At 35.2% G+C, this 12,590-nt stretch overlaps 1 long non-coding RNA gene across 3 annotated transcripts in view; it reads right to left on the bottom strand.

The window, feature by feature from the left end:
- LOC143240681 (uncharacterized) overlaps window positions 1–11,506 on the bottom strand; it is a 36,126-nt gene extending 24,620 nt beyond the window's left edge. Inside the window, exon 1 of one of the 3 annotated variants that reach the window (XR_013021877.1) lies at window positions 11,187–11,506. This is a non-coding gene — a long non-coding RNA (uncharacterized LOC143240681). The remainder of the gene's footprint in view (window positions 1–11,186) is intronic. The other 2 variants (XR_013021875.1, XR_013021876.1) reach the window with 2 other exon arrangements.
- Window positions 11,507–12,590: the final 1,084 nt, after the last annotated feature.

Raw genomic sequence — 12,590 nt, 5'->3', positions numbered from 1 at the left:
ATACAATTACATGGAGACGTGAAAAGGGTAGATCATGATCGATAGCATTAGAAGATGGCAGTTTTTAACTGTCAGCTCCTTAACAGAATACAAATTTCAGTGCAGCAACTGGAGAGATCAGAAACACATTTCATTTGTATTTATATCAGACAGCTAATAATGTGCTTCCTCTAATTCATCACTATAAATCATGATTTCGGTAATGTCAAGAACACGTGAACTGGCCAAGTGATATGTAGACAGATTTCATACACACAAATGAATCGGACTTCACATCGCAGACATATACCAGACGTGTACACATTATAGAAGGTGCTCAGAGCCAAGTCCAAGCTCCATTTCATGAACAGAAAAGATTCATCGTCTGGACAAGAATAACTACTGGTGGTCGGACTGAGTTTTATGAATGGCATTGATTTAGGAATTCTGTCTTAGTACTGTTACTTGTAGATGTAGTTGGTCAGAATATTCATCTTATGGTTGGTAACACTTGCAATTCGTGTCGATGAATTGGAAACAAGTCTGATGGAATAGTGACCACATTATCCCAACAGTTCACTGGTTCGCACATTTTAAATTTGCAACATCAGTGTTTGACTTGTATAAGTGCCCGTGATGGTCACACACGCTTTATTAGCAAACGTTTTCCAATCATTCAGGCCCGGCATGGCCAGGTGGTTAAGGCGCTCGACTTGTAATCTGAGGGGCGTGGGTTCGCATCCCCCTCGCACCAAACATGCTCGCCCTTTCAGCCGTGGGGGCGTTCTAATGTGATGATCAATCCCGCTATTCGTGGGTAAAAGAGTAGCCCAAGAGTTGGCAGTGTGTGGTGATGACTAGCTGCCTTCCCTCTAGTCTCACACTGCTAAATTAGGGACGGCTAGCACAGATAGCCCTCGAGTAACTTTGCGCGAAATTCAAAACAAACCGATCATTTAATGGATTGCAAAATGTGTGGTTCCAAGTAATCACTTATGAACATTAACTCTAATAGCAGACATTTGCATGTCGAATAACATATCTGGTCAGCTGGCACTAGTTTTACACACAAATTCAGGGTATTAAAAAATCAGTACAGAAGTTCTTGTTATCTCTTAATTCTTTCGAATAGTGTATATTTTTAAAGTACTAACTTTAAATTTATTTAAATAATATTTTAAATTTTGATCACTACATTAATGTAGTGCCCGGCATGGCCGAGCGCGTTAGGCGTGCGACTCGTAATCCGAGGGTCGCGGGTTCGCATCCCAGTCGCGCTAAACATGCTCGCCCTTTCAGCCGTGGGGACGTTATAATGTGACGGTCAATCCCTCTATTCGTTGGTACAAGAGTAGCCCAAGAGTTGGCGGTGGGTGGTGATGACTAGCTACCTTCCCTCTAGTCTTACACTGCTAAATTAGGGACGGCTCAGGTTTCTCCTCCTGGTTTGGGGTTGTGCAGTAGGCTAACAATCTGCTCACTTAAAAAACCAGCCTGTTAATGAATCCGCAAGCTATTGCGGCCCTATGTTCCTTCATGGAATCGAGTGGCTTAATAATAATACATTAATGTTAAGTGAATGAAGTAAAATTTCAACAATTCACAAATAATATGCTAGTGGCTCAGCGGTAAGTAACACTAAAAAACCAAGTTTCGATATCTACGACGGGTATAGCACAGATATTTCACTGTGTAGCTTTATGCTTAGCGGCAAATAAACAAACAAAATTTACAAATTATAAACTGTCTGCAGCATTGTGGGTGCACGATCTTGCAAGCCTTGGCAGTAAATATAGTTTTGAGTAACAAGTTTCATTTTTCGTCTTCAGTAAAAGGAAACTCTATGTCACAAAAGGTTGTTAAATATACACGACTGTGTTAGTTTACTTAATTTTAGAAGTGACAGTTTATCGCAAGTTTGTTTATGTGAATGTTTACAATTCACACGCTGCGCAGTTCACTTGTCGTGACTTGACGATTGTTATATTATTGCATCACATCATTAATTAAGCATAATTTTAATTAATAATTAAGCATCATAGTAGTCCTTGGTGTGTGGAACGCTTTAGGCCTCTGTCAGGCTATAAATATGCGTCCAAAATATAGTTACATAGTTAGTCATACAGTTAGATAAGTCTGTTAGCTTAGCTATAAAAAGCTTATAGTGACGATTTCTAAAGTAAAATTATCGCATATTGTATTGTAATAACAGAGTAAAGAAGAGATCATTGGAATTGTCAGTTGTGTTCTAAAGTAACTTACAAACCTGTGAATATTTTGGCGAAAAGAGACAATTATTTAAAGCTCTGGATCAAATGTGACAAGCAACAACGTAAAGAACATTTGTATATACATTTGACTTGTTTTAATATATCACTTTACAACAAGTGGACTGTGTGCTGTTTGTTTATTGTTGAAAATTTTTACCAGAAAGCCACAGTAACCTACTGTAAAGAATCCAGTCCATACACAAACAAGTGACAAAGATTAACGTGTTATTTGTAAAATTTAACTAATTCCGTGATATATTTGATCAATACATAATATCAGTATAATTTTATCCTGAAACTACAAACTTACACTTAATAGAGATCAATAAGTCATACCAAGAGAACTTTCAAATTTTATAAAACATTGACCAAACCTTCCCTGAGGTAAATGTTTATACAGTATTCTGTGTTATATATTGGGTTTAACGACTCTGTATAATTTTGTTTCAATTTAAATTTTATTTATGTAAGAGAATGATACCTCACAGGTATTCAAGGCATATTGTTTATGTATATAGCATTATTTTCAAATCTCTGGTAAACTACCTCAGCAACAGAAGCGTCGCTAGGAACTTAAAGAATTTGGGGCTCAGGACCATAGGCAGGGGAATTTTCGGTGTTTCAGAACGATACTGATCACATTTTTTTTATTCTGATCTATTCAAGACCTCAACTGGGAATTCAAGGCACTATTAAATAGAATCACGGCACGGGCACCATGGTCAGTGACTACCAACATCTCTGCCCAGAAAGACGAGTAATTTCTTAATTTCTAGAAACTTGAAATGAAAAAATATGACTCAGTTTAATAAAAAAAATTAGAACAATGTTCGTTTCGTAATTTCTGGGTTAATCTTTCGAAATAAAGTAATAAAATTTTACGTTTGCACAACCTTAATCTTTAGTATCAAACTGCGCAATATTTTTTCTTCTCTGCTACTAAACGATTGAAACTGTTGCTGAATAATTTGATGATGCTGATTCCACAACCCATATTGAAAATTACTGACGACCCCTAGTTATCGAGTTATGATAGATTTATTCAAAATATTCTTACATATCGTAAAAATAACAAACTTTTCTTTAATAGCTTTCATTATTCATTGAACATTGCATTTAGAAATGTATAATTTGTACATTCTGATAAGCTTCTCTGATATTCAAGGCTTACTTTTCCGGTTGTGCAAAAGTACAGCTTTCAGACTAACTTCAGAAAAGTCGATAAAATGTTTCCATTCTTGAGGATGATGTTCAGAACCCATTAAAGCAGCAACATTCGTACAGTAACACAAAATGTCTTGCATGTTGTATTGAGAAACAAAACATCGAATGGCAACTTCGGTAAACTGAAATTCTTGCTTGTGGAGCTCATAAATGATATTGCTATAAATAAGGACCAAGAAATTCCCCATGCTGGTTTGATGGAGGCAAGTCATGTGTGAGATTATCTAGCTCTTCTTATGGATGTGACGCTGGAAAGTTTGAGATTTGGTTTCATTGCAAATGCAGTATATCTGGATATTTAATATATTGTTTATTCATATAAAAAATAAAGTATTATATTTGGGCTCACGCCATATAATGGGAACTGCAAATGACACAAGTGCTCTCTCTTTATTTAGCCACTGAGTCAAGTCAGAATTGCAAACTGTATAACACACATGTGTTATCATCCTTCTTGGTCGCCAATGTTACACCTGAAATAGTTGTAGTAAGCTACCTTTACCGTATGTGTGACGATTTTCCTTCGTTTAACCGTAATATATTTTCCACAAATTTAATAAAACTTGCTTGGGAAATTTTTGCACTTATGGAATTTAATTGAACTGGAAATAGTCGGCATTCAAATGATATTCCAAATATATATATATATATATATATAGAGAGAGAGAGAGAGAGTCATGCTTACATAATTAAAGTTTAAAAGATTTTAAAAGATAAAGGTATGCGGAATTTGATAATATTATGGGTATGATGTGAAGACGACGATCGGATTTTGTTTTGACTGTGCATGGAGTGAGGCAAAGTGACCAACTGAGTAAGTGAGAAGCTTCGTGCTCCACCCTTTTTATGTTCAGTCGAGGAATTTCTTAAATGTTCTAGAAAGCCGAGCACGTGATAACATCGTGATTCCGTGGAAATGAAGAAAAAGTAGTACAATTCGCTATAATTATATCGATTACATCGGAAACAAACAGAATACATGAACAATATATTTGGGATTTTGCACCAACAACATACAGTTAATGTGTGAAGTTATTAAAAATGTATACTTTTACCCATTAAACTGTCAAAATAAACATTTCACAGCTGTATTGCATTGAGTTAATTGTTGGTATTTCACATAATTCTCATAAAATATTAAGATATTACATAACTCAAAATCTAAAAATGATGGACAAATTCTGGTTACATTTTTAAAAACAGTACCATCAAATCACCCTGAATCACGTCGCGAATTTTTTGTTGTCCGGTGTTATCTTGCATCACTAGGCCTAAGACAGTATAGTATAATATAGTAAGTCTATAAAGCATTTAATATTTGCTTTCGTTAATGATCTTAAATAACAAGTTTTTAATTAGTATTTTTACTTGCGTTTTTTTTAAATCGATTGATGATTTTGAGTTGACTTGTGATGAAATACACACAAAATCACTACAGTCAGACTCATGTTAAAAGAATGTCATATTTTCGATTTGAAGCAGGACACCAAATCTCTGGCAATGGAATTGGTTTTGATCAGCCTTTAGTTATTTGCGATTATAATGCTAATTCTTCAAGAGATAATATAAACTTACTTTGTTTATGCTTACGTAATTAAGTTAGTTCTAGTTTAGAACTGTGAGTGTTTTTCAAGAAATTACGTACAGAAGCTGACCTTTAGTTCTGTATAACTTTCGGCCTAGAAACTGATCCAAGTTACTTAAAATATTGTAAAGCAAAAACCTCCAAAGTACGATTTGTTTGTTTTATAAGCAAACACAAAGCTCTGCTCACTACAGGCATCGAAACCCGATTTCGAGTGTTATAACTCCGCAGACATACCGAGATAATTCTTACGAAAGACTATTCTTAAATGCATACTTATCTAATTGCGTAGGGCAGAAGAGTAAAAAAAAACGTTTTGAGAATGTAAGCAATTTTTGATGATACTTCGTGATGACGAGAAACCCACTTGAAGTAAAAATATATCTCAAGACGTCTGGTATTGGTATTAAAACTTTTATTAAAATAAGGTAGAGAACAACCTTCCGACCCGCCAGCCATCTTGTCATACATTTTGATGATACTATTAGTGATTTAACCCTAACTGTACAGATGATATGAGTTGCATTACGAGACCACAATCCTGATCGCATAAGAAAAAAAGAAAAAAAATGACGAATAGAAACTGTAAGCAATTCATATGCTCAGGGGTGTCACTTAGGGATGGTCGTCAATCTCTAGATCGGGAAATGTCCCCCCAAATAGCAGTTTCTATGAGGTCATGCCAGGTTAGCACATATACACAAATTACGCCACAACATATGATCTCGATTGAATTGAGGAGCCCACGAGAGGTCAGCCGTCTTTCTCCCACACATACAAGCCTTTTGTGCCACCCGATGTTTAAATATTCAGTACGTACATATATATATGTATGTATGTATGTATTACAATACCAAAACAAAATAAAACTCATTCACGTGCATCATGAACAGAAATATCTTCTCTCATGATTAAACTTTCCACGGATGTCAGTTATATACACGTTTCTAAACCTTACATTTTTATCCTCATTGCTAAGATGTCTCCCGCTGGTCCAGTGGTAAATCTACGGATTTACAATGCTAAAATCAGGGATTCGATTCCCTTCGATGGACTCAGCAGATAGCCCGATGTGGCTTTGCTATAAGAAAACACACACACACTACCAAGATATTGAAAAAAAAATCATAATATCCAATGAGAAAACCATTATTGCAGAAATACACAAAATGTTAAAATAATAGCGCATTTTGTAAAACAACAGATTCCTTAAACTAAAGCAAAAATTTGAAAGATAATTTTATTTTATTGTACAATACTGAATTGTTAAAAAACTCGTATATACAAAATAAGTTAACCAATCAAATTAATGCTTACCTTTTAGTTGATAACCTCTGGTGTTGTAATAATAATTGATTTTTTTTATACTGGTATTTTAATACGGGTTTAATATGTGTATTTGTAATTATGTGTTTCTTTGTTTGTCTCGAAAACGGCTACTTCCCCTAGCTGTCCCTAATTTTGAACTGATAAGACTACAGAACAGAGTTAGTGAAAAGCATCCAATGGCAACCCTTGGGGCAATTTTATCGAATGGTGGAGTTTGGCCATTACTATTATAATATACAGCCCTAAAGAGCTGAACACGATTTTGTGGCAAAACCATGGATCCTCGAATCCATAGTTCGGCATGTTCGTTAATTACACAGCACGCTTGGTCCAACTAAATATTCATCCCCCACGTAAAAGGTTCTGTAAATATAGCTGAGTCACGAATAAACAACAAGGGTCTGATACTACACCAAAAATGTAAAACTTGCGCGTAGAGTTCTTTTCCATACCTTTTGAACTTCACATGCTTACAAGCTAATTATTTACGTAAGAAAAGCCTTCAGGTATTTAAAAACCCTTGGATTTGTTTTAAATTTCATGCAAACCTACATGGAGGCTATCTACACTACCTGTCTAATTCAGCAGAAAAAGACTAGATGGAAGGCAGCTAGTCATCACCACCTACCACCAGCTCTTGAGCTACTCTTTTACCAACGAATAGTGGGATTGATTGAAACATTATAACGCCTCCACAGCTGAAATGACGGGCATGTTTGGTGAGATGGGGATTCGAACTTGCAACCCTTCAAACCCTTGAAAAAGATCAGTATATCTTGGCAAACGATTTTAACTTAAATACGAAAAAAAAAAAAAATGTTTTTGATTATTTGAATGAAAGAACTGAAGAACCATTAATTCTAATTTGTGCCAATTATGATGCTTATCCATTTGCGTACTTCTTTTTAAATATTAGGATAGAGTCATGATAACGAGCACCCGGACAGAGACTGCATGATTTATACTAAAGATCTAAATTGAAGTAAAAAAGGAGTCGCAATGCTCTATGTTTAGATAATTTCGAGGTTCATTGTCATACATTTAGCCATTAATTTTACTTCACTCGCATGAAAAAGACAAATCAAATGTTTAAGATCTTATTACGGTTATCTAAATCTTGATCATCATCTTGGATGTACGTGGCCTTTATGTTAGCGTACCGGGCTGTGGATCCTAAGGTGAATAGTTCAAATACCTTTACAAAAACAAAACAAAAACACAATAAAATAATTACTCACTGTACTTTGGTACCATGAGTGTGTTATAAAAGTAACGGTCAAATTCTACTATTCGATTAAAGTAGCTCAAAATTTGGTCACTGGTGCTGTTGACCAGGAACTTTCTCTCGTGTCTAATTCATAATTAAAAAAAGGTGACGCAGACAACTCTCATGTAGCTTTATGAATGTGTCAGAAACAAACAATCGGTGTAGCATTAAAAAAAATTTAGTTACTTATCGAAAACACTTCTTTATGACTAAGTTGAAGTGAGCAATGTATAACAATTTTGGATACGTAACCAAGTATTCACTGTCTATTATTACACTAAGCAACAGTAATGATGCACATTGGAAGCAATGTATTTAACTTGTTCGGGTTTGTTGAATTTCATGCAAAGATGCTCGAAAACTATCTGCTTCAGCCCTCTCCCCCAATTTAGCAGAGTAAGGCTAGAAGGAAGGCAGCTAGTCATCACCACCCACCGCCAACTCTTGAGCTACTCCTTTACCAACGAATAGTGAAATTGACCGTAAAATTATAACGCCCACACGGCTGAAAGGGCAAGCATGTTTGGTGTGACGGGGATTCGAACCCGCGATCCTTGGATTACGAATCTATGCCCAAGTCACATGGCCATGCCGGACCAAACTAAAGGGAAGGCAGTTAGTCAACACCACTCACCTCTTGGGTTTCTCTTTACCAACAAATAATGTGACTCACCAGCATAGAGTGCTCCTACAGCTGAAAGGGTATGTTCGATAAGGGGTTTAGATCTCGCAGTTTGCGAAAAGAGTGCCCTGACCATGAGGTCATGTCAGACAACATTAGAACTAATACTCGGAAGTAAGCATACATCATATATTTTGCGTTTGTTACATTCCATATATATATATATGTGTGTGTGGAATTCAACAGATGCAAATGGTACCAATTTAAACCTTCGAGAACGTATTTGTATAAAATGGACAAAAGTTTGGACAAAACAAAATAATGGAATGTAAAAAATGGCAGTCCTAAATTTGCATATGGTCAATGATTCATCACCTAGTAATTAGTTTGGATTGTTTTGTTTTGAATTTCGCACAAAAGGCTATCTGCGCTAGCCGTCCCTAATTTTGCAGTGTAAGGCTAGAACGAAGGCAGCTAGTCATCACCACCCACCGCTATCTCTTGGGCTACTCTTTTACCAACGAATAGTGGGATTGACCATCACATTAATAACGCCTTCACGGTTGAAAGGGCAAGCATGTTTGGTGTGACCGGGATTCAAACCCGCGACCCTCAGATTACGAGTCGAGTGCCTTAACCACCTGGCCATGACGAGCCATACCTAGTAATTAGATGTGTATATATAGGTATTTCACATCTTATAAGCAGCATGACAGCTTACATTTACACAATAACAATTTAGGTGCTAAATGTTGTCCTGGCTTGTCATGGTGGTTAGGGTGCTCGACTCAACCTGAGGATCACGGGTTCTAATCCTCGTCACACAACATATGCTCTCCCTTTCAACCGTGGAAGTGTTAAAATGTGATGGTTAATCACACAAGTCGTTGGTAAAAGCGCAAGATTTGGTGTGGATGGTGATGACACGCTGCCTTCCCTCTAGTCTAAGACTGCTAAATTAAAGAGGGCGAACGCAAATATTCATCGTGTAGCTTTGCGCGAAATTCAAAAACAAATACTTAATGTTTCGCGACGTATATAATCTAATACTTACGATATTAAAATTTTATGTAATTTTTATTTACACAAAAGAAGAGTTTATGTTTGTTCCCTTTTCAAGAGAAATTTCTTCTTAAAAATCAATTATATAATAATACATCGCCATATAACAACTTATGTACAATAAAGTTTGGTTAAATAACTATTGGTCATTGATTTATTTAAAACAAGCTCAGTTTAGTTGGTAGATTAAAAAAAAAAGTAATTCTTCCAGCTAAACAAACACTTCAGAGTAAAGTACATGTTTTAAGTAGTGGTAGGTTGAGCACACAGTTTTGAAACATCTGGTCTTTAGGCAACCTGACATTCTATTTTCGCAAATGAACACACTCAACAAAAGCTACATTCCAAGAACCACGTACTGTGACAAACAGATGCTGAACTAACAATAACAAACCAAACAGATGTATTCGGTTTGGCTCAATAAATATTGGTCCGCCAACTTGCACTTATTCAAAATTGTAAGGTTATTCAATAAATAACATTTACAAAATATCTGAAAATGAGTATGCTATTCGTTGCGCTGTAATGATCGATAAGCAGTTTTTTTTTAATTATAATAAAAATTTTCCTCCGTGTAGCACCGCCACACGTAGGATGTTCGGAAAGTTTCACACCAACACCAGTACAACGACTTTCTTTCTTTCTTTCTGTTCTTTTTACTGTTTGAATCGCCTTCTATTTATAAAATTGCATTTCATACTCAAAAAAGTTTGAATGTTGAGGAACAAAATGTAGCAACAGCAATTATACAGCAAGCATATATAAATTAAAAAGTACTCAAAAAATAAAAAGATGCACTGATATATTGCACTAATTTAACAATTAGGTTAAAAACATTCAATAAATATATCTGACCAGTATATGTGCTCGTATAAAGTAACATGTCAAAAGATGCCCTTAGTAACTACCTCTCAGTATTTCCCGCGGAAAACAGAGTGCAATATAGTCCGTTTTACAGCTCTACATAAAATAAAAAAACAAGTATTTGAACCCGATTCAAAATATATCCATAGGGATAGTAACTTATCATAATAAAATGCTGACGATAACATCTATTTGGACATTACAAAATGTCCTGGTTAAAACTCCACACTTTGTACTTTGAAAGTTTGAGAACATATCTTCGATTAGAGAAGAAACTACGATACCAGTGCCATAATATCATTAGCTTGCGACTTGGCTTTTATTTCAGTTAATAACGGCTTTATTTTTACTTTAAGATTGTATTAAGAAAACAACGAGTATATGATTCACTACGTATATTGTTTCAAAAGTAGAATTGGTAATTATCATCCAATAAAAATGGTTCTCATTTAATTTTGAAAAAGCACGCCGATTTATGTGGAAATCACTATTCTTGCTGATAATTCACATGCTGACTGTAGAAAAATTCATCAACATACAATTTTAGCTTCGTGAGTATTTACAATTTACTGAACGAACTCTTTTACATAAACCGCGTAAAAATTATTGACTAACTTTTTTTTCGACCTTCGTGATTATTGTTATGTTTTGATTGGAATGAAATGCTGTTGACAGGTTTATTACATTTTAAATGTTCTTCACCGTGTTTGTTTTTGTCGTTGCGTTTTGTTGGATTTTTTTCACATACCTACGTAACTAGTCTCATTAAATTTATAAGTTACATCACAATCTACTGAGCAAATCTAGTTTTATTTATCAAGGGCGCCAAGCTTGAGTGGCCGTGGATAACAGGTTACGTTGTAAGAACTCGCCTACGCCTATAACAGCTTGAAAAGAATCTCTTTTAAACTGTGGTTATTTATGTATTTCGTACATTGATATAAAAATACGTTTAATATAAAAAATATTTTTTATTGAACTAACCTTGTATCTTTCTGTCGTTTCAATTCATTCATCTCCAAAGCAAACTGAAGCTTATTGAAATCATACACCAAAACATCTTTCTCTTGATTCAAAAGTGCGTTTTCATATTCTAAAGCCTCAATTTGAATAAACTGTTTTTTAATAAGCTTATCCTTTTCTTCAATGATCTTTTGAAGTTCTTCCAAGCGTTTGTTACTTTCGTTTGAATAATCGGTAGAGTGTTCGTTCATTTTTAAAGAACAGCTAAAGACTTAATAACACAGGCGTCTGCTACAAACACAGCGTGCGCCATAATGGCAATTTAAAATCGATATGCTATTTACACACCAAAAATAGGCTTTAACTTCAGAGCATTAATAACTTTAATAAAAGTAAATAAATAAATTTTACTTTTTTTTTAGAAGTAATTTTTCAGAAGTTTAACAAGAACTACACATGTTTTTGCCACATTTACTATACGAAATTTCTACTGTGTTTCGGCGGATTAATCAAGTGACTTATTACCACAAGCTAAGCTTACGGAAGTGGGTACACATAGCAATTAGGGTAGATAGAGAAGCGATCTAGAAAATTTATGGCAAATAAACTACGTAATAATATTCACACTCGAATCTTGATTAAGTAATTCCTAGTGAACAATGGCAATGTAACACTAATATTATTCTCAGGGACAAATTAATCCCTCGTAAAGCTTCAAGAAGAAACAACCCTGAGGCCCAAAAATTTTCATTCGTATTAATGGGGTGTGGAGCTGGTATTGCTGTTTTAGATTTGACTCAAAAACATTTGGCCAATTTTCTGCCCTTAACCTCCATAATTCTGGAGCTCATATTTGGTGCACCCGTCATGTTTCTCAGGAATCTGGACCCACCATCACTGTAGTTTGGTTGTCAATATCCAATGCCACATGTGAGGGTAAAATCATAACTGGTCATGCTGCAGGATAGGATGTTTTTATTCCAGTCACTTCATCTGACATTTTAATTCAAGCAACTCCAGTTCCAAGTTTAACTCATTTTTGTCATGAGCGTCAACAAGAAACGGGTTATCACTCAAGTCAAAGTTGTTGAGGTATTAACCTACAAAGCCCATGGTTTTCTTGTGGTCAACATTATGTTGGTTGTCCAGGTTTTGTGATCCGCTCAAACGTTTTTTTATCTTAGCACCAGATGGGAAACAACCAGTATTGTCTATCCGTAGATACTGCAAGATTAAAAGATTTTTGGTTGTATATCTTGTATTTAAAATAGGTTCAAATATACACACAGTTGGCCAGTAAAGTATTAGTCTAGTAACCTGAGCAAAACCAGGTACTTTGGCTCGTAATAAATACGTAGGTCTTTAAATATAAAATTATTGGTATACAAATGATATTTACATGTTGAACATTTGAGCTTGGTTAAA

The sequence above is a fragment of the Tachypleus tridentatus genome, chromosome 13 (assembly GCF_004210375.1).
Source record: "Tachypleus tridentatus isolate NWPU-2018 chromosome 13, ASM421037v1, whole genome shotgun sequence".
In the NCBI taxonomy this organism is placed as follows: Eukaryota; Metazoa; Arthropoda; class Merostomata; order Xiphosura; family Limulidae; genus Tachypleus; species Tachypleus tridentatus.
This window is presented reverse-complemented; position numbering and strand designations above follow the sequence as displayed.